General features: G+C 38.5%; 1 protein-coding gene across 1 annotated transcript in view; it reads left to right on the top strand.

Annotated features, from left to right (window-relative positions):
- The first annotated feature begins 235 nt into the window (after window positions 1-235).
- Window positions 236-24,130, top strand: part of LOC308089225 (H-2 class II histocompatibility antigen, E-S beta chain-like) — an 86,169-nt gene continuing 62,274 nt past the window's right edge. Inside the window, exon 1 of the mRNA XM_080433824.1 lies at window positions 236-277. The gene's annotated coding sequence lies outside the window, so the exon portion shown is untranslated. The remainder of the gene's footprint in view (window positions 278-24,130) is intronic.

The following is a 24,130-nucleotide window of genomic DNA, read 5'->3' as shown; positions in this document are numbered from 1 at the left end:
CTTCTAAACTAGAACGAGTCCTCCTTCATTCTCTTTCAGACTCCAGAACTTCTCTTTCAGTAAACATCTGTTTATTCTGATCTGTTTATTCTGATCTGTTTATTCTCATCTATTTATTCTGATCTGTTTATTCTGATCTGTTTATTCTCAACTTTTTTATTCTCATCTGTTTATTCTCATCTATTAAATTCAGTTCAGTTTTGATCAGTGATGATGAAGATTACAGCCACCCTCCTCATCCTCTCCTCTCTACTTCATGTCAAAGCGATCCCAGGAAGTAAGTACATTATATTTATGTTATTATATAATATATACATTTATATCTACTGTTATTATATAAAACCAAATATGAACAATGCACATTACAAACAAATGACGCACGCACGCACACACACACACACACACACACACACACACACACACACACACACACACACACACACACACACACACACACACACACACACACACACACACACACACACACACACACACACACACACACACACACACACGTGTTGAGTGGTTAGTGAGCCCGCCTAGGGAGCCAGAGGCCCTGGTTGCCCCAGGTTCAATTCCAGGCCAGTCCAGCATTTGTGTCGATGAAATGAAATTTGTCCCTGAGCAAGACTCTTAACCCCAAATTGAAAATTGCAGGTTCTCATTGGAAACAAGCCCGCAAGGACTTAATTGAACAACCTGTTAAAAAAATTAATTATCCTTACATACACACACACACACACACACACACACACACACACACACACACACACACACACACTCCTTTTACTACCTGTACTTGTATAATATACAGTATTGGATCTTGAATGTTGGTCCAAATACATAAACATTTAAACAGATGTTAGGAACCGTTGTTGTGACATCATGAAATAATTAATTCTGTATGAATTACTTTCATAATAAAATGCAAAACAAAAACAAACATTTGACTTTGTTTCAGTGAATAAAACGTTTGACAGGAAGTTACTTTTAATATCCAACCTTTCACTTCATATAAGAACCAAACATGCAGTGGTGTAAAGTAACTAATTACATTTACTAAAGTACTGTACTCAAGTACAATTTTGAGGTACTTATACTTTAACTTTACTGGAGTATTTCCAATTTCCAGTACTTTTACTTCTACTCCACTACATCTCACAGGCAAATATTGTACTTTTACTCCACTACAATTATTTGAAAACTTTAGTTTTTAAGTTACTTTGCAGATATAAATTATAACATTATAAAAAATACATTAACCACTTTAGCCCTATTTTATACCTAGGCTATTTGACAATAGCCTATCTATAAGGCTATTGTCTTTCTATGTTTGAAAATAGCAGATCTGCAAGCTCACAACGTGTCGCGATGTGACGCGTTGTGAGCTTGTAGATCTGCTATTTTCAAACATTTTAGTACTTTTACTTTTGGTACTTTGAATACATTTTTATAGCAATACAAGTATATTTTGAATTCCTGACTTTTACTTGTAACAGAGTACTTCTAAATTGCAGTATTGATACTTTTACTTAAGTAAAATATTTGAGTACTTTTTCCACCACTGCAAACATGATTGTTTAACATGATGATTATGTGTTATTGTCACTGTGAAGAAGTTTGTTGTTGAATTTCATTTCATCTTTGTTTTATTTCCAGTGTTCCATGAGGACAGTAATGTCATTGGCTGTTCAGACACAATTCAAGACTCATATAAAGAGTACATGTTTGCACTGGATGGTGAAGTGTATGTCTACGCAGACTTCAACAAAGGGAAGGCGGTGTTTCCTCAGCCTCCGTTTGTAGATCCGATCACCTACAGAGCAGCTTATGAAGTAGCTTTGAATCAGCAGGCGATCTGCAAACTCAACCTGGACACCATTCTCACTGCCTTGAAGAAACCACCAGTGAAAGGTACATGAATACTATGAACACAATCGTTATTAACTAAAACGGTTGAATTAATGAAAATGTTTAAACATGTAAGCATTTATGGTGAAATATTTTCTAAATAATATGTATTTCTAGTAAACATTAATGTGGGCTCAAGGTGCTTTATTTTTATTCTTTTTTACAAATCTATGCATTAGTATCTGCTCTGTACAGCCTGAGCTGTAGGTGAGGTGTAGATGGTACAACTATGTAGATGCAGTGGTGTGTTCTACCGTGTTACACTATATACGTAGTATACTGTGCAGATTTATTTTTAAAGCGTTTACCATCCAAAAACCGTCTGAGGAAGCGTATCCAGTGTTGATTTGGTGAATCTATCTCTGGTGGGACACTATTTTAAAGACGTCACGCGCACGTGGCTTAACACCTACACTACAGGTCACACAATGGACAATTGATATGCATCTAGGCTCATTCCTATGTTAATTCACCTGGTGTGACACCCGGCAGTCGGCAGCCTTTGTTGAGGTGTGAACTTAAGGGTTGTTTTAATGGTAGCATGTGCGTGTTCGTGCTCCTGCTCAAAAGACTGGTGGGACGGCGTGTTACCACGGCCCATGACCAATGACCACTGAGCGTATCTGATACACTTTACTTTATTTATTTGGATTTTCAATTAAAAGACATATGAATCATGTCAAAATCCATGATAATACAAAAGATTATACAACAGTTACCATCAAAATGTTCCTGTGATTCATGAATGAAATTAGTTACAGAGGTGAGTAACTAAGTACATGTACTCAAGTACTGTACTTAAGTACAATTTTGAGGCTGTACTCGAGTATTTCCAATTTCCAATACTTTTACTTCTACTCCACTACATCTCAGAGGCAAATATTGTACTTTTACTCCACTACAATTATTTGAAAACTTTAGTTACTAGTTACTTTGTAGATTTTTGTAGGTTACAATAATAATCCTATTTCAACTGGGTGGGACCCCTAAAATAATCCAATTTGGACTGGGGACCCCCCAAAATAATCATATTTGTGTGTGCTTGTAGATAAGTTATTTTCACAACGTTTGCTTCTCTCTTATTATTCATTTGACAATTTGTCCAATTTGCTATTAAAAAGGTCTTAAAAGTCATTAAATTGTCACTTTATAAATGTGCAGATACCCTGTATCCACTTATACTGTATGTTGGTTTGTTTACTGTTGAGTGAGAAAACAATGTTAACTATTAAGATAATCATCTGGGGACCCCCACAAAAAAGTTATCTGGGGACCCCCCAGAAGTCAATGCACTCATTCAATTATTTGAATTGAATGATGGTTTATTTGATACATTTGGGCCCGGCGGAGACAATACTGACCTTTATTTGTTTAATATAACTCAGCTGATTGTTATAATGATTGACCTGGTATCATATAGTTTCTTTGAGGCTCTACATTGTTCTCTCTCTCTACTTATGTGACTATTTACCTTGTTTGCTGACTAGAGTCAGTGGTGGGATAAGTACTCAAATGTTTTACTTAAGTAAAAGTATCAATGCTGCTATCTAGAAGTACTCTGTTACAAGTGAAAGTCTGGAATTCAAAATGTACGTGAGTAAAAGTACAAAAGTATTGGCATCAAAATTATTTTAAAGTACCAAAAGCAAAAGTACTAAAATGTTTGAAAATAGCAGATCTACAAGCTCATAGCGCGGCACTCGCTATGAGCCGCGCTATGAGCTTGTAGATCTGCTATTTTCAAATAGCCTAGGTATAAAAAAAGGGTTATCCTGGAAATACATGATGGGGTCTGACAGACAGACAGACAGACAGACAGACAGACAGACAGACAGACAGACAGACAGACCATTTGGCCAATAGGGGGCAGTTACTGTAGCATAGTGTTGATATGATACAGATGATAATAAAACTGAACATTAATGACATTTTTAATCGTCTCTTTCCAGATGGATATGTGTTCTATGTGGCTCAACGCTGTGTGTTTAACTCCAGTGAGCTGAAGGACATACAGTACATACAGTCATTGAATTTCGATGGTGATGAGATCCTCAGGTGGGACAGTAGAGTAGATCAGTATGTTGGATACACTGAGTTTGGTGTGAAGCAGGCAGAGCGCTGGAATAAAGATCCTAGAGCACTGGCTTATAGGAGATCACAACGAGAGGCATTCTGCAAACACAACACTGAGACCTACTACGGTGCTGTTCTGAACAAGAGAGGTGAGCTGATCTCAGAGCAGCACTCAACACTCATCACCTCATAAACTATAAGATGAAATCACATGATTCTATTCAGAGATGATTAATGGTGTTAATATTGATCTGATAATGATTATAAAACATTACTTAATCTGCTGACAAACATTTCAGATCCTCTTAAACACTTAAAGGAGTAGTTCACCCCAAAAATGACTTATTTTCTATCAATTAAACACCCCATGAAGCCTTGAATTCATGGAGATTATTTAGTTTTTGTCTCATTCCTGAGACAATAATTTGATTACCGGTGGAAAGATGCTAATGTATCCGGTAGGAGACTCAAAGGAGACTCTTTGTCTCTCCTACCGGAGAGACCACCGGTCATCAAATTATCCTAACACGCTGTCACGCAGTGGAAATAGCAGATCTACAAGCTCACAACATGTGGTGTCACCATCGTACACCGAGTATAAATGAAACATATAGATCTAATTTTTGTGAGTGTTTTCACCCTCATATAATGACCTGCCTAAAACAGAGACACCAGGATTAATGTTTTTAAATGAACTTTAAAAAGAACCATGCAGGCTAAAACACACCTCTATACACTTCATTTCACCACCTGATTTTAAATGTTAATTATTGTCTTTACTAGTTTGTTTTGTATGTTTTTAATCACTTTAGTAATATACTACAGGATTATATGTATTTATATATTGTTTTGTTTGTTTCTACTCTAGTTCATTCAAACTATTTTCATTAAATGATATTTAATGGTTTATTTTTGTTTATGTAAAGCACTGTGTAACTGTGAATTATTTAATATGTTTAAATTACATTATATAAATGAATTCTACTTTGTAGAAAACTGTAGACTATAGTAGAATCTACAGTACTCTATGAAATGTTATTCTCTGGTGCCATCTGGTCATTCTGGTCCTAGACTCGAGAAGAGTCTAGGACGTGTGGAGCGTTGACCAGGGTGTTTTAGAGAAGGGAAAAGAGTCTAGGACGTGTGTAGCGTTGACCAGGGTGTTTTAGAGCAGGGAAAAGAGTCTTGAAAATATGGGGGTGTCATACCTCTGTGAGGGAAGCATTGGAGCCAAAGGATGGAGAGGAGAAAGGGGGAGAGCCGGGAAATGTGAACATTTTGACTGTTTGAAGACCAAGCGTGTTGCGGCTTTATGGATAATTTGGATCGCATTTGGACGATATACATTTTTTATTATAATGACATGTTCCTATGACTGGTATATAATAATACATATAATAATAATAATAATCATCATCATCATCATCATCTTTTTTAGGAGTGGAGCCCAAAGTGAGACTGAAGTCAGAGACTCCCCCTCGTCGTGGTGAACACACTCACATGCTGAGGTGCAGCAGCTACGACTTCTATCCTAAAGTCATCCTGGTGACCTGGTGGATAGGTCAAGAACCTTTGACCTCTGGTCTCTCCTCTACCGATGAGCTGTCTGATGGAGACTGGTACTACCAGTACCACTCCTACCTGGAGTACACACCCAGGTACACACCTAACAGACACCTATACATAGAAATACACAATTAATAGACACCTCTACTGGTACTACCTGTGTGTGTGTGTGTGTGTGTGTGTGTGTGTGTGTGTGTGTGTGTGTGTGTGTGTGTGTGTGTGTGTGTGTGTGTGTGTGTGTGTGTGTGTGTGTTACAGATCAGGAGAGAAGATCACATGCATGGTGGAACATCCCAGCCTGACCGCGCCTATCAAGATGGATTGGGGTCAGTTACTGTAATCTACTGTAATCTACTGTCAAAATAGCAGATATAAACGCTCATAGCGCGGCACCGAGTGCCGCACTCTGAGCTTGTAGATCTGCTATTTTTTTTAAATCGTGAACATTTGTGCGAGTCTTTGAATATATATATTTTAAAGCAAACATTTGTAACTGTCAAATGTCTCTCAACATCTTCAATATATCAGTGGTGCGCAAAGTTTTTCTTGTCAAGGACCCCCAAATTGATATGTTTTTAGCCGCTGATCCCCATCAAAATATGTTTTTCCAGAATAAAATGTTTGAGTTAAAAATGTTGTTTAAAAAATAAGATATATAAATGATATTCAAACATTTGCACAAATAGCAGATCTACAAGGTCATAGCGTGGCACTTGGTGTCGCGCTATGAGCTTATTGATTTGATAAAAGCAGATTAAAGACCAGATTGATTTTATAAAAACAGATAAAATACCAGATTGATTTGATAAAAACAGATAAAAGACCAGATTGATTTGATAAAAACAGATCAAAGAGTCATCATGGTTTCATCAATGTGAAAACAAGACAGTTTTCTAAGACAGAACAAGCGCTGATGTTCTTTTTTACAAACTGCCTTCTGAGTCTATGACTCTGTCCCAAGATACTTTCTGCACATTCCACAGCCTGGTTTATAATCATCATATTAAAAGGTTGATTCATGTCTTCTAAAATCTATCATCATATCCTTTGTTTCGGATGTATTTAGCTCTAAGAAGGACATGTCACATCAGGTGACAAACTCCTCAAGGACTGGACCAATAGGGTTGGACTCATTATTACTGAACAGACTCACAATGACTGTGTCGTCTGTTTATTGTTTATTGTGTTTGGTTGTTGTAGCTTATTGTCAGATGACTCCATGTCAGAGTCAGTGAAGAACAAGGTGTTTTAATCTACTGATATGATATGATATGATATTTGTATTGTCAGATGACTCCATGTCAGAGTCTGTGAAGAACAAGATGTTTTAATCTACTGATATGATATGATATGATATGATATGATAATTGTATTGTCAGATGACTCCATGCCAGAGTCAGTGAAGAACAAGGTGGCCATGGGAGCATCAGGTCTGGTTCTGGGTCTGGTCTTGTTCTTGTCTGGATTCATCTACTTCCAGTGGAAGAAACGAGGTGATTAGCATGTTTAATTAACAAGTTTCATTAATCATTATACTACCAGCGGAAGAAATGAGGTCAGATCAACACAACAGGATCACATGACATTTGGAACCCTCACAGAAATGCAAACACACAAACAAACAAACAAACAAACATGTAAAGCCACAACCTAAACTGGTTTATTTTGGTTTAGAACCTTAACCGGTTTAGACCAGTTTAGACAACCTAGTTAGAGGTCAAAGTGTGTTCTATGTTGTCAAATTTACCTTTAATACATCAGTGTTACATTTAGTCCTAAATAAGAATCAAATGTTCACATTAGTTCTGATGACTGAACCCTAATGTTGTTGTGTTATTGTGTGTACATTTATGCATTGTATGGAGAAATACACACAATACAGTACATATGATTTATCTGTGTGTCTGTTTTAACTGTCTCTCTTCTTCTTCTATCAGGTCGTATTCTGGTGCCGACAACCAATGAGAATCTTTAGACTCCTCCCACACACCCAGGTTCTCTCTTCCTCTTTCTTTTTACTGATTTTTTTTTTTTCATGTATAAAAGTGTTCAAAACTAGAAAACACACACAAAACAACATGCTTGTCTAAGAAGTGAAACAACTAAGTTGGTTAACCATCCCGGTTGTGTGAATTCACATTATCATGTGTCTTCTGCTTCATTTCTTATAATAATCAAATTTAATAATCAAATTTAATAATCAAATATAATAATCAAATGATTTGTTGTATCAGACAACACCGATGATAATGTGGTCATATGGTGGTGGGGGGGGGGTGGTTTGTGTGTGTCTTCATCAGTTTGATGAACCGCCCACACTAATTGGGACTCCCTCTTCCTTTGGTGTGTCGCCCAGGTGGCGCCTAAACCCTGACCTTTAACCTCACAAACACTAAAGCCAGATTCCAAACCCGAAAATCTCGGCCACTCGCTCACTCCCACTCGGTCACTTCGACTCCAAACCGGATGTGCTAAATTCCAATTACTCAGTTGCTTCTTGGAGGAGGCGAGTGGAGTCGAGTGGAGGAGCCGAGTCGGCTCTCTACTTCCGCATTTAGCGAGTGTACATCAAGTGTAGGCTCGACCACTCTCCACAGCTCCTCCGCGGCAGACTTCCGCATCACGTGTACACGTTTTTTTTGTTTTTTCCCTTCTCCCGTGACGTATACATGGTCCTCCTCCACATGTGGCCACACAAACAATGCTTGAAACATGAAACCATGCCCCGAAAACACCGGCTGCCCCCCCCCCCCTTCGCCCCCGCCGATCACTTGCGCATCTCACACACACACACACACACACACACACACACACACACACACACACACACACACACACACACAGTGTAAATTGACTGAAAAGACGCAACAATACGATATAAAGTATAATACAATTATATACATTGTAATATATTGTGCACACTTATTCTGTCTCAAAAGCTGATAGTTAATTTCTCTCCTTGCATGTCTCAATGCAGTGCATGGACTACTATAAATTACTGTGACAAAGATTATGTTTAAAATAATGTATTGTATTTATATATAGACTGAATATAGAAGAGGACACTTTACGCTTTAACTATAGCCGTATTCATTCAATTCTGAACCGATTCTTAAAATTTAAAATTCTCTATTAGCTGTGAAGGGTATTCTTTCATGTCTATCAGTCATGATTTATTTCGCTATCAAACAATATCAAGCAAAATCACAAAATCGTCTGAGTTTTTTTCTTTTTTCTTCGTCCCAGAAGTGGGAGGGATATCACCCAAACTCTCAAAACCACGGACATTTGAAGGATTTTATGAAACCCCCCAAGACAGCCCCCCAAAAGAGGACATGTCCGGGGAAAAGAGGACGTATGGCTACCCTGCATGAATGATGTAATTCAGAGTCAGACATACTCTGTAATATACGGTGGCTGTTATAAGCAGCAGTGCCGTGCGGGACTGCTGCGGGGGGTGGGGGGTCTGGGGACTGTAAGAGCAAAAAGAGGGACGGGTCAGGATTTAATTCATAAATGTTTAATCATCCTGGCGCTTCGTTCACAAAGGAATAAATGGCTTTGCACAAAATGTTAACTATAAAGATAACAATGTGGCCATCCACATTGATGAATTGTTTATTCTTATATTCTGTATTATTCTATACCTGCATATTATTCTATGCATGTATATTTTCATCCACGGCTCTGGTCCAGCTGTTTGAGACGTCATAAGTGATCGCGGAATTTTCTGTCGCTTTGAAATGACGGACCCAGTGCAGTCCGATCCTTTGACGGCAACCACTCGACCACTCGTCCTCACAAATAATCCTCGGCTCCTCGCAGGGGCGGGGCTTAGGCGCGAGTGGAGGAAGCGAGGAGAGTGAGCGAGTGACCGAGCTTTGGGGAATGGAATCTGGCTAAAGTCTATAAACCTAGCCTTAACCCTAAACCCTGACCTTTAACCTCACATGAACTATGTCTATAAACCTAACCTTAACCCTAAACCCTGACCTTTAACCACATAAACTATGTCTATAAAACCTAACCTTAACCCTAAACCCTGACCTTTAACCACATAAACTATGTCTATAAACCTAACCATAATCCTAACCTTACTAATAAATTGTTCATGATCTATTAACCATCTATAGCATAGTTTTAAATCATTAAATCATGAACCATTAACACATATTTAACACTTTATGAATACCACATTAATCATTTGGGAATGATTAATTTACTATTATAAGGGAAGGTTATTCTAAAGTGTTAACAAGTTCACACAGTTAATACATTCTGATTCTTATTGTTTTATTGTCTTTTCACAGAACACCTGGGTGTGTTTTCAGAGAAGCAGAGAGTCATTGCTGCCCCCTGGTGGAGAGAGGAGGAAATACATGTGTGTCCATTCAGCTTTTAAATACTCATAACAGCAGCACAATGATGACATCATCAACCTTTTTCACTAACGTGTCCTTTAAACAATTAAAAATACTAATTGGCTAGCTAAGGCTAACGATAATTACTGTCTTTTCCCGCCCAGGTCGACGTGGTTTTGAGGTGAGGTTAAGGTTAGGGTTAAAGTTAGGTTTATAGACATAGTTTATGTGAGGTTAAAGGTCAGGGTTTAGGCGCCACCTGGGCGACACACCAAAGGAAGAGGGAGTCCCAATTAGTGTGGGCGGTTCGTCAAATTACTTTGTATAGTTCTACACTATATTGAAACATTAATTAAATTATTACACACACAATCAGAGTTCTTCATAACATATATAATATCAATATCCATCTGAATGGAAGTCAGTCAACCATGTTTGTGAAAAAGGTTTTATTATTTTATAATTGACCATAAGTCATTTATTATTATTTATGTAATCATTTATAATGTGTGATAATTAATGTGTTACGATCATCATGACATCACTATTTCCCTGTGATGGGTGGACCTGATCCCCAAGGGTGGTCTGAGGTGATGGGTGGACCTGGTCCTCTAGGGTGGTCTGAGGTGATGTGTGGACCTAAACCCTCTAGGGTGGTCAGAGGTGATTATTTATCTTTCGTTTTTCAGCTCCACTGTTGTGTTTCTATCCGTTCCTTCCCCCCTGGGATCTGGGCCCCTGATCATGAATGGTTTGAAGTTCAGATGTTAGATGTTGGCTTTGATTTGCTTGGTTTGAATGGAATGTCACAATATCAATAAAGGAATGAGAAAACATAATTGTGCCTCATGTTCTCTTACATTTCACTGCAGGTGGGTTGCCAATTTCAGCCAATCAAGAGAGAGTGCCCATTCACAATATAGAGCTATTTAACACTGTTACTGAACAAACACTCTATAGTAATGATTACTATCACAATATAGAGCTATTTAACACTATTACTGAACAAACACTCTATAGTAATGATTACTATCACAATATAGAGCTATTTAACACTATTACTGAACAAACACTCTATAGTAATGATTACTATCACAATATAGAGCTATTTAACACTGTTACTGAATAAATACTCTATAACAATGATTACTATCACAATATAGAGCTATTTAACACTGTTACTGAATAAATACTCTATAACAATGATTACTATCACAATATAGAATTATTTAACACTGTTACTGAACAAACACTCTATACTAGTAATGATTACTATCACAATATAGAGCTATTTAACACTGTTACTGAATAAATACTCTATGACAATGATTACTATCACAATATAGAGCTATTTTAACACTGTTACTGAAAAAATACTCTATTACAATGATTACTATCACAATATAGAGCTATTTAACACTGTTACTGAATAAATACTCTATAACAATGATTACTATCACAATATAGAGCTATTTAACACTGTTACTGAATAAATACTCTATAACAATGATTACTATCACAATATAGAGCTATTTAACACTGTTACTGAATAAATACTCTATAACAATGATTACTATCACAATATAGAGCTATTTAAAACGGTTACTGAATAAATACTCTATAACAATGATTACTATCACAATATAGAGCTATTTAACACGGTTACTGAATAAATACTCTATAACAATGATTACTATCACAATATAGAGCTATTTAACACGGTTACTGAACAAACACTCTATACATGTACGGGTTATAAATGGAGAAAGTGCCAAAACCAGGTTGAAATTCCACCATGACGCTTGTGACAGACAAGCGTCATGTGAATCATGGCTAGGTTTTTTACATAAAGTCCCTCAGTTTGGCTGTTGTGATGTGACACTATTGTGAGCATGTTCTGTATATCTGCTATTTTTAGTATTTATTTGAAAATTGTGAAGTAGCGTTTTTTTTCCCGATAATTTGTGAAACGTTTTTGGAATTTTTTGGGGACATTTTAGCCTATAGTAACATGTCATAAATAGGGACACCAAGTTGAAAACAGCTACAGTATGACTTTGGAAAATCCAGAAAGTTCTTCTTCACCCACTGATGACTTCCTCACACATTGCTGGTTTGACCTCCTCACCCTCCATCACACAACCACATGCACTAATACACACACACACACACACACACACACACACCCACACACACACACACACACACACACACACACACACTACTACTAATGATTTTTACTAGTCGACTCATTTGTCCAAGTAGTAGTCGACTAGTCATTTTTTTACTATTATTATTATCCTCCTGCCCTTATATTTATGGCGTTTTAAGGGAAGCGCTTCTGGCACAGTAGCACATTACCACAGCAGCGTCTCCAAGGATCCCCATTGCCCAATAATAGGCTTTTATTGGGCATACTTTTAACCTCCTTTTGATAAAGAATAAAGTCAGGAGGATAATAATAATAGTAAGATGGGCCATTACTATGGCATTAAAACAAATTACAAAAAAAAAAAGTAAACTTTTTACTACGACTAGTACCAACAAAGTCGACTAGTGGTTATACTAGTCGACTAGTTGGTGAAAGCCCTAACACACACACACACACACACACACACACACACACACACACACAGAGGCTGGTCCTTTGCTTCAGAACATCAATTACATTAATTGTTTTTAATTGATGATAAGTTGTGACTTTTAAGGTTTTTTTTTATATTTTGAAATAATAATAATAAAAGAGGGATAATTACTTGCGACCCATAAAAATTGGTCTGTGACACATGGGTCCCGACCATAGACTGTATAAAAGAATGGACAGCGTTACGCCCCTAGACTCTACAGACCGTAAATGAAGCCCATTGGTCAGCTGTGTGCAATCCGTCATCTTTCAATATGGCGTCATATCCTGCAGAATGACACCAGACCATTATTGGTTGGGTAGCTTGTCAATCAAATCGTCCCGCCCCTCCCAGAGCATAACCTACTTTATCGTCAATTTTTAAATAAATAGGACCATAGTTTACCAAAACACATATCATGATGATTGAAAGGAGACTTTAAACTAGCGACTGGAAGCATATAGTATTTATGACCATTTTTATTAAAGGTAAGAAAATCTAGTCTAAAGTTTGTCAAAAACCCATCCGCTTGCGTTAAAATAAATTGACACCCTCAGGGGTAAAACAGCGAAACTACAGGCCATTCATATGAACTGTCTCTTCCGTATTGGCGTCAATGTAAAAATCTCAGGCTGGCCCCTTGTTCCAGACTCCTGACCCACTGTTTGGGAACCAGTGATCTCTAACCCTGGTGGGCCGTGAGGAGATTACAAGTGGGCCCCCAAATAACAGAACACTTAAGATACAGTAACAGATGGGAGGCCTGTGAACGCTTTCCATACGTTCAAGTGCATTTATATAGAGCTTTTATCCAAAGCGCTTTACATTAGGCATTACATTCACCCATTCACACACACATTCATACACCGATGGAGGAGGAAACCATGCAAGGCACCAACCTGCTCATCAGGAGCAATTAGGGGTTCAGTGTCTTGCTCAAGGACACTTTGACACTAACTCTGGGGGAGCCCGGGATCAAACTCGGAACCTTGAGGTTCCCATCCGGCCGCTCTAGCGGCCACTCTACCCCCTGAGTCACTGACACCCCTAGACCCTGGGCCCTGATCCAGACAACATGGGGAACCACTGATCCAACACAGACTGACAGAAACAAGAGGGAAGGGAGCACATCTGTTTGGCTGGAGTGAAAACCCCCAACAAGGAGCTCTTTGGTACAAATGGGTGACAACATTGATTAGCAAAATAGGGAAGAGACCTCAAGGCACTCTTGTGGACAAATTAAAAAGCCTTTAATAGTGTAGTGGTAACTTAGCAAGAATAAGAGATACACTGACGAGTTGCGACATCACAGGCTCATTAACATACAGAATGGGTGACTAGTAGGCAGGCAAAAAAAACAACACACACGAGACAAAATGTATAGCCTTACAAAACCCACCATGAAAACCTAACCTAACAAAAAATAAGAAACAAAACAAAACTGACAGACACTCTCAATAACATGAAGTGGAAAAACAAAGAAGTTTAACCACTTGAACCTCAGCATGCCTGTTCTGGGAGGAACATTCAGCAAAACATAGCAGATCTACAAGCTCACAAAGCGTCACATTGCAATTTGTTTTGGCAAAGAGAGTTGGAATAATAGACGGTTTAAGATGGTGAACCTCTTTCAACCTTGAATCCCTATCTTGGGCATTGTCACCTTCCTAAAATAATGGCCTACGTCATTTTTGCCTGAATCATCTGTTCATGACACTGGCCACCTCTGATATACAGTTTACAGTTCAGGCATTTAGCAGACGCTCTTAATCCAGAGCGATTTACAGTAAGCAAGGACACAAGATAATACACCATAATACATCAAATGCATAGAAATAGTAATCTAATAATAAAGTAATACATAAGTAAACCAATAATCTAATAATAACTAATACATATATAAACCAAGGCATCTGTCTACATAACATGCTATATAAGTTACATTTTAGCCTTTGCATAATCCTGTGAGGTCATCAAGGCTAGGACAAGTGCTACGGGCTGAGATGGAGTCTGAAGAGGAGAGTCTTCAGATTAGGGCAGAAGATTGGGAGTGAGTCTGCAGTTCTAACTGCTATGGGGAGTTCATTCCATAGTTTGGGAGCCAGAAGGGAGAAGAGTCTGGGACGTGTGGAGCGTTGCCCCGGATGTTTTAGTGAAGGTTCTGACAGTTCGCTGATCTAAGAGAGCGGGAGGGGTTGTAGGGGATCAGGCTTTGAAGATAAGGGGGTGTCATACCTTTGGTTGCTTTGTATAGGCCAACGTCAGTGTTTTGTACTCTGTGCTGGGGGGCAGCAACTGGGAGCCAATGGAGGGAGAGGAGAAGGGGGGAGACATGTGAACATTTTGACTGGTTGAAGACCAGTCGTGCTGCTGCATTCTGGATCGTTTGGAGAGGCTTAAGTGCACATGCCGGGAGGCCAGTAAGGAGAGAGTTACAATAGTCAGGTTTTTATATGACTGATGGCTGGATAAGGAGCTGGGCTGACTCCTGGGTGAGGAAGGGTCTGATCACCATGTCAAGAGTGACTTTTTTGTTTTTCAATTAATGTGCCTAAACCTGGACTGAATCAGTTACTCCACACATAATGTGGCTTAAGTCAGGTTTACGATTGCCCAAGTCAGAACACACATTTACATTTAAAGGTGATTAATGAATAAGTGGTGAATAAGTGTTAAATAGCTCTACTGTATATTCTGATAGTAATTATTGCCACAGCATGTTTGTTCAGTAATAGTCTGTCTCTCCAGCTCTTTAACCCATTCAAACCGGGAACGCATCTGTGTAACCACTTTATCCATATTTTATACTTTGGCTATTCAAAAATAGCAGATATAAATGCTCATAGCGCGGCACCGAGTGCCGCACTATGAGCTTGTAGATCTGCAAAAAAAAAAATCGTGAACGTTTTGAATATATTTTATTTTTTTGACTCAAATCTTTGATTCTGGGGATCCTTATTACAAAATATTTTGAGATTTTCAATACATTACATTATGGGCCTAATTTTGGGATAAGTTTGAGCACCACTGATATAGAACAACAATATTTTGTTTAAGAAAACTGCTAGGATTTAGAAGACATTTGTAGAATCGGGCTCAGGTCTTAAAGGTTCTATGACATTCATTTTCACTTTTTTTATTTTCAATGTTTTATTTGGGGTTTTATGACCTCAATTACACCCCAAAAACCTGAACTTAGAACATTCAGTGGATTTTCTGTGGTCTGGGGTTTTCTGAATAATTAGGCTGAAAAGTAATCTGAGCTTGGCCCTTCGACAGTGAGGTCACAGTCGATTAATCCCGCCCACTCTCCTCCTCGCCCCTCCCATCCCCTATCCTTTCCTTTGGGGGGGGCGGAGCAGAGGCGGTGATTGACAGGCAAAATCCCTCACCAGCGACACCCGCAGGCAAAGATTTCTTTTTTCATTGCAGTTGAAAAGGCTTTAGAAATGTGAGAGAAAAACACCTGCCATGAATCACTGGAATGGAATTTTCACTTAAAACTTTTTGTACACTTTTGAAGGACCAGGACAAAGACTTTGAATGTGGTGTAAAAGGACCAGGTTGTGATTATGTTACAGCTCGGCCAATTTGTGTTGCATCCAACATTTACAATATTCACTTATTATTATTCAAAGTGACATTTACACCACATCACAGTCACTATGAGAGAGAGAGAGAGAGAGAGAGAGAGAGCGAGAGAGCGCGAGAGAAAGAGAGAGAGAGAGAGAGAGAGAGAGAGAGAGAGAGAGAGAGAGAGAGAGAGATTTGAGCTTGTATTCATTAGACAGTATTTGTAACCATTATGACAAATGAAATTCCGGGAGTAGGACGGAGGCCCCATAGCAAAAAGCTGAGCTTCAGTTAAAGTACCAAAAGTTTAAGTAAAAGTATAAAGTACTCATTATGCAGAATGTCCCATTTCACAAGTTTTAAAATGTATAAAAACTCTTTTGATGGCGGTGTGTGACGGAGGAAAATGTCACCATCATTTAAAACCTCTTGGATATGATTATAGTGAGTGTTTGTTCATTATCATTCCATGCCTACAGATGACTCAGCACTTCTATGCATGCAGAATAATGATATGATAATACATGTCATACTTGTTGATGTGTTATTGTGTTCATTGTTTATTATGCTATGCTGATGAATTGAATACATAGGACCACAATGGAAACAACAAGTCCCCAGGATGTTTTTTGTGTTATCCTTTTAGCCTAAATGTCTTAGTCCTGAACCACATGCTGATTACATTTCTTCTGACTGATAAAGTATTGAATGGATCAAATCAATGTGACCTGATGAAGAGGACCAGTGTGTGTTCCTCACATTAAGGACAGAAGCAGAACAAAAATAAACCAATTAACAATTATTTTAGACATGGGTTATAATTTAATTTAGATTGGGACAGCCCCACTTAATCCAAGACACAGATTGAAACACATTCATTATAAAGATGAAGATCAGGATTTATTTTAAAAGAGAGGGAAATAATATAGTTTATGGGTCTGAGTCTGTGGAATAATTAGTTAGTGGTGGAAAAAGTACTCAAATGTTTTACTTTTGAGTACTTGAGTAAAAGTACAAAAGTATTGTTATCAAAATGTACTTAAAGTACCAAAAGTAAAAGTACTAAAATGTTTGAAAATAGCAGATCTATGTAGTGCGGCACAGAGTGCCGAGCTTGTAGGTCTGCTTTTTTTTTCTTTTTTTTTGTGCAAATCTTTTAATACATTTTAACTCAAATCTTTGCTTCTGGGGGTCCCTGGAACAAAATATTTTCAGTTTTTTTTTTTTCCTAATTTTGGGACAAGTCTTTCTCCCAGCATAAGTTTTTCTCATAGCAACATAAGTAAAAGAAAGAAGAGAAAACTGTTACGATTTAGAAGACATTTGTAGAATCCCCCAGAAGCAATAATATTTGAGTTACAAATGTTCGCTTTAAAAAATATATATATTGAAAGATTTTCACGATAAAAAAAAATAGCAGATCAAGCTCATAGCGCTTTACATAGATTGTGCATTACATTCACCCATTCACACACACATTCACACACCGATGGAGGAGGAAACCATGCAAGGCACCAACCTGCTGATCTGGAGTAATTATAGTAGAGCAGATAGTAGGAACAATCGTTCACTTTGTGATACAAGCGTGAAAATTGGCATGAACATTCCTTTAGGTCAACTCTTTGACTTTTTTAATCGAGCCACTCAAAAATCCAAGATGGCGGCCATTTTTCAAGATGGCCGATACCTTAGTGGGCAGTTAAGTGATATGATGGTTTATTTGGTGATACAAGCATGAAAATTGGCATGAGCAGTCTCTGTGGGTCACTTGACAATAGGCCACCCACAGCTACTTGAAATTTCAAGATGGCGGCCATTTTTCAAGATGGCCAACACTTTAGTGGAGCATTTAAGTTATATAATGGTTCATTTGGTGATACAAGCATGAAAATTGGCATGAGCAGTCTCTGTGGGTCACTTGACAATAAGCCACCCACAGCTACTTGAAATGTCAAGATGGCGGCCATTTTTCAAGATGGCCACCACCTTAGTGGACTAGTTAAGCTTAAGAAATCATTTAGTTGGTGATACAAGCATGAAAATTGCCATGAGCCGTCTCAAAAGGTCATTTGACAAGAAACCGCCCACAGCCACTTGAAATTTCAAGATGTCAATCTTTAAATGATACCTTTTCTCATAGAAATGTATTGGGTTCCTCAAAAAGCTCTGTCAAGAGAGGTTGTTTGACTGTGTTTTGTCTGACTCCTCGCCCACGACCTGTCCAGTTTGGTAAGACCTGTCAGGAGTTGCCTCCCACCGGCATAGCTCTCAGGGTTCACTGAGGTAGGCCTAAACAAGCTCCCTTACCACGACAAGGTAACAGTCACAAGGGAGGATATATATATATATATATATATATATATATATATATATATATATATATATATATATATATATATATATATATATAAACTAACAGCCATTACATGTGTCAAATAAATACTAAGGGGTGGGGAAACAAAAAATAAGATGAATAAATTAGCACAGTTGTGGTGCTGATAAGCACAGTTGTGGTGCTGAACGGACAGTGCTCCAAAATTATGAGTAATGGCTAATACTGAATGGCAATAGCCACGGAACCATGACAAACGATACTAAGGAACTAAACTGAAAATGTGCTTCACTGTTAGATATGGCAGTGGAAGGCAGTGGAAGCAATGTTACAAAGTAACAACTGAAAATTACACAGTAATAGACTAGATAAAAAGTAAAACATGATGCGTCGATGTGACGAGGGGAAGCCGAGCCATAGGCCTCCACTTGAAAACACAGAGGACAACAGGGAATAACTCTGGCAAAATAAACATGCAAATAGGTTCTAGCAGGGGCAACTACATAGGCATGTGAAACTGAGTCCATATCTGAAGCAGTTACACCTTCCAGTACATGCCTTGGAGCACCCACATTTGGTCAACTCCCAACAACTCTCCGCAATAGGTGGAAGTGGAGTCCAGAAGACTTTCCACTTCTCGTCCTGTTCCACCCATCCCCAGTCAGATGGGCTCGGCATTTGTGGATGTCGCTTCAATGCCTGTCCCCACACGTATCCAGCCTCATAAGAAGCATGTTTGGCATGCTCTTTGAGTGCTGCTTGAGTTGGTGGGATCAAGTCATATTGTCTTTGCTTTCTGGCAAAGAGATCAAGCCTGGCCTCGTTCACAGTTGTGACATCGCTGGACCGGTCATACATTAGATCTTCTTGGCCTCTTGACATGGATATCTTTGGTATCTTCAGTGTCTTCAGCAGATGTAGATGCTCTCTTTTGGGCCCTTTCCAGCTCTGTGTTGTTGAACCTAAGTTTACAGCTTGAATTATATTTTGCTCTGTTTCTTGTCGATGTGCTTTCTATGCCATCACCTTCATCTAGTCGGGTTGGACTAAGTAAGATAGGCAGAGCATTGATCTTATGAAATAATGGAACATTTCTTGCAATGGTATCATAACCAGTACGATCGTGCTCTCTGTTGAATAAACTCGGCTGAATGAGTTTTTCCTTGGTGACCTGCTGACAAATTAAACATCTGTCCCAGTTAGTTTTCACAACTGTTATGATGGCTTCTGCCATGTCTGCAGCATAGGCAGAGGCCGAGGGTTTATCCTTTTACCACCTTTTACCAAGCACTTTGATGTATGGGATACAACTAAGTTCGTGCCTTAACCCTACACTTAGTTCGATCGTTCATCCAATGCCATTTAAATCCTGAGCGATCTGTACACCATCCGGTTAACTAAAACCCCATTAACCTTGGCTCGGCTCTCCCGTGCTGGCACAACCTGTCAATTCAGGTGCGGCTATCTAACTGTTTTGGGGTAAATTAGACAGCATTTGGGATACCAACTTTCAATTAGCTGACATTGAACCCCACTCTGAGTTTAACAGCAGTGATATATCACCAGTGTGCCCTGGTAGTGCAGATATTCACTCTTATCTAATCTATCTATGATCAACAAATCAACACAACTATATTGTGATGTGTTAAAAGTTGTTCTTTAGCATAATAATAATAATCGTATAATCGTCCTTAATGAAAAAAAAACATACATTTCTATGAGAAAATGTATCTTTTGAGGATCCAGGGGGCGGCCATCTTGAAAATAGAAATGTAAAGTGGCTGGGAGTGTTTTCTTGTCAAGCAACCCTTAGAGACTGCTCATGCCAAATTTAATGCTTGTATCACCAAATAAACCATTATATAACTTAATTGCTCCACTAAAGTGTTGGCCATCTTGAAAAATGGCCGCCATCTTGAAATTTCAAGTAGCTGTGGGTGGCCTATTGTCAAGTGACCCACAGAGACTGCTCATGCCAATGTTCATGCTTGTATCACCAAATAAACCATCATATCACTTAACTGCCCACTAAGATGTCGGCCATCTTGAAAAATGGCCGCCATCTTGGAATTACAAATGGCTCAGACAATTTTCTTGTCAAGTGACCCATGGAGACTGCTCACGCCAATTTTCACGCTTGTATCATAAATTGAAAGATCGTAGCACTTATCTGCTCCGCTAAAGCGCTCGCTCTCACTCTGTTGTGTGTCAGAAACTGAAGGCAGTCACAGCCTGCACCTATATAGAGGAGAGCTTAATTAGATAGTTGGAAACACCTGCTGACCAATTAACCCTCACAAATCCCTCCTCCACCCACAGCAGTTAAAAATAACTACATGTTCAGAAATCTTGAGATTTTCTTTTTAATTTCTATTGGTTTAATCCCCGATTTAGCCTATATCTTGTTTTTTTTATTGTAAAACATTAAAAACAGTTTAGAAAAAACTAAAGAATAATGTTGCAAATGTTCAGAAGTATACTAGGGGAGCTCTATTTGGTGTTTTGGTGATTGACATCACAAAAGCATAGGCAAAAATATGCTGAAAAGCTAAATCAGACACATTTTGGCAGCTATCTTTAAATAAATGGCCGCCATCTTTGATTTTCAAGTGGCTCGATTACAAAAATCGATAAATGACCTCTAAAGATGATCTGTACCAAGTTTCACGCTTGTATCACCAAGTGAACGATTCTCCCAAAATATTGCTTTTATCCGCTGCACTATTAGGGGTTCAGTGTCTTGCTGAAGGACACTTTGACACTAACTCTGGGGGAGCCCGGGATCAAACTGGCATCCGGCCACTCTACCCCTGAGCCACTGCCGCTACTCAAAAATAGCAGATCTACAAGCTCATAGCGGGAGCTTGTAGATCTTCTATTTTAAAATAACACATTTTCTCAATAAAACTGTTAGGATTTAGAGGACATTTGTAGAATCCCCAGAATAATCCCTAAAAAAGATTTGAGTTACAAATGTTTGCTTTAAAAATATATATATTCAAAGATTTGCACACATTTTCATGATTAAAAAAAAACATAGCAGATCTTCAAGCTCATAGCGCGGCACTCAGTGCCGTGCTATGAGCTTGTAGATCTGCTATTTTTTTAATAGCCAAAGACATCTGAAAATGACACAGATGCGTTCCCGGTCTTAATGGGTTATTTATTCCAGTGGTTCTCAATTTTTTTCGTCCCAAGGACCCCCAAATTGATATGTATGTGGCCGCGGACCCCCATCTGAAAAGATGTTGTGCCAGGGACCCCCAGAAGCAAAGATTTGAATTACGAATGTTTGCTTTAAAAAAAATTATATTCAAAGATTTGCACAAATGTTCACGATTAAAAAAATTAATAGCATATCTAAAAGCTCATAGCGTGGCACTCGGTGCCGCGCTATGAGCTTGTAGATCTGCTATTTTTGAATAGCCAAAGTATAAAAGGTTAAAGAGGTTAAAAATATTGTGACGCTATATTAACTAATTTTGCTGGGGACCCCCTGGTACCCCCCCAAGGACCCCTGGGGGTCCCCGGACCCCACTTTGAGAACCAATGATTTAGAGCTATTTCATCCAGAGGGGGACATGTGTTTTCCAGCTCCATCCAGCTGAGTGCTGCCAACAGAGGACACAACACATAGCTGGGTATGGGAAGCCTTCTGCTGTCCTGAATGACCCAAAGTAGAAACTTAAAGATCTACAAGCTGCTTACCTTAACCCATTCAATACGGGAACACATCTGTGTCATTTTACATTTATTGGGCTATTCAAAAATAGCAGATCTACAAGCTCATAGCGCGGCACCGAGCTTGTAGTTCTGCTATTTTTGAATAGTCAAAGTATAAAATGATGGTTAAAGTGGTTACACAGATGTGTTCTTAAACGGTTAAGTGCAAGGCATCAACTGTCACGATGACTGTCCATCATGAGGGCTGGTCCAATGTCCTTCTCTTCCCTGTGAATATACCATCAGATCAAATGTAAGTTGGCGGCCATTTTGACAGAGACAAACTTCCTACTACTAGGACAGAGGTGGAGGTGGAGAACTGCGACTCAGGGTCTTACCTGTATAGATGAATCAAGCAGGTCAGATATCCTCTGTGGGTCCTACGGCTGGCCACACCCCTTCCACCATCGTACTATTCACTCTCCCTGGGTTGTCAAAAACACAATCTGCACAAAGAGCAGAATAGCAAATTATTCTGTTCTCTTTCATTGTTCTTATGAGACCACATTGACTTATTTTCTTCTTCATAATATCTTACAACTTAACTAAGGATATAGTAGCCTACTTCAAATACAATGGAATAAGGTAGTCATGGTCAGTGTCCTGGTCAGTATCATGTCAGTATCATGGTCAGTATCATGTCAGTATCATGGTCAATATCATGTCAGTATCATGGTCAGTATCATGGTCAATATCTCAGTCAGTATCATATCAGTATCTAGTCAGTATCATGGTCAGTAACATGGTCAATATCTCAGTCAGTATCATGGTCAGTATCATGGTCAATATCTCAGTCAGTATCATGTCAGTATCATGGTCAGTATCATTGTCAGTATCATGTCAGTATCATGGTCAGTATCATGGTCAATATCTCAGTCAGTATCATGTCAGTATCTAGTCAGTATCTAGTCAGTATCATGGTCAGTATCATTGTCAGCATCATGGTCAATATCATGGTCAGTATCACAACACAAATTTACGCATGAATTATTTACAAATGAATAATTTAACTTTTAACTATACTATAAATTATTCTCAACCTTTTAATACACCATTTTAATATATTCCCCTTTTAACCATTAATTTGTTTCTCTAATTGATTCAATATTTGTAAAGTATAACCATCCAGGTAATTGTAGCTAAAACCAACTATTAGTGTCTCAAGACACTCAAACCAAATGGTTTTCATGTCACAAAATAAGCAGAATGACCCTTTAATGTCTCACTATGCTGCTGCCTCACTAACCAAGGCTAGCTAGCTAGCTTGTAGCTTAGCATATTGTTTAGCATTAAACCTCTTCATAAACATCACTAAAACGATACAGTGTTGACACTAAAGTACATTTAAAACATTAACACAACATTAACACAACCACTGTTGGTTTTTATCAAGTATCTGGACTCAAACAAGCAAATAAAGTATGTTATGTTAGCATTAGCAACAGGCTAATGCCTAGTGGTTTCACAACAACACTAAACAGAATTCTCTTTGGTCTGTGGACTCTAATAAGAGCATGTCTCATTAGCTCTGATGTATTATGGAAATGTACAATAAATGATGATTATTCTGTGTTTTCATACCAGTACATTATAATAAATTATTATTCTGTGTTTTCATACCAGTACATTATCTATAATAAATTATTATTGTGTGTTTTCATACCAGAAGTTCTTCTTCACAGCAACCAAACAAAACCACCTGGCAGGAAGTGACGCTTACAGAACAGGAAGCAGTTCCTGAATATATATGGTGTATTGCGCCCTCCAGTGGGAACAACATGCAACTACACCTCTAAATCACACATCTCTAGTAGCCCTATGACTAATCCTATAGTTACTTCAAAGAAACCTTAACATCTAAAGAGCATTCATACAATGTCCTAACTAAGATGTTTGCCTGAGCGTACACTTTGCAACACAGTCTATGGATGTCTCTATCATCTGTGAGAGGAAATACTGCCTGTTGT

This window comes from Gymnoscopelus braueri (genome assembly GCF_963280865.1).
Source record: "Gymnoscopelus braueri genome assembly, chromosome: 7".
Taxonomy (NCBI): domain Eukaryota; kingdom Metazoa; phylum Chordata; class Actinopteri; order Myctophiformes; family Myctophidae; genus Gymnoscopelus; species Gymnoscopelus braueri.
Note: the sequence above shows the minus strand (reverse complement) of the source record. Positions and strands in the feature narration are given on the sequence as shown.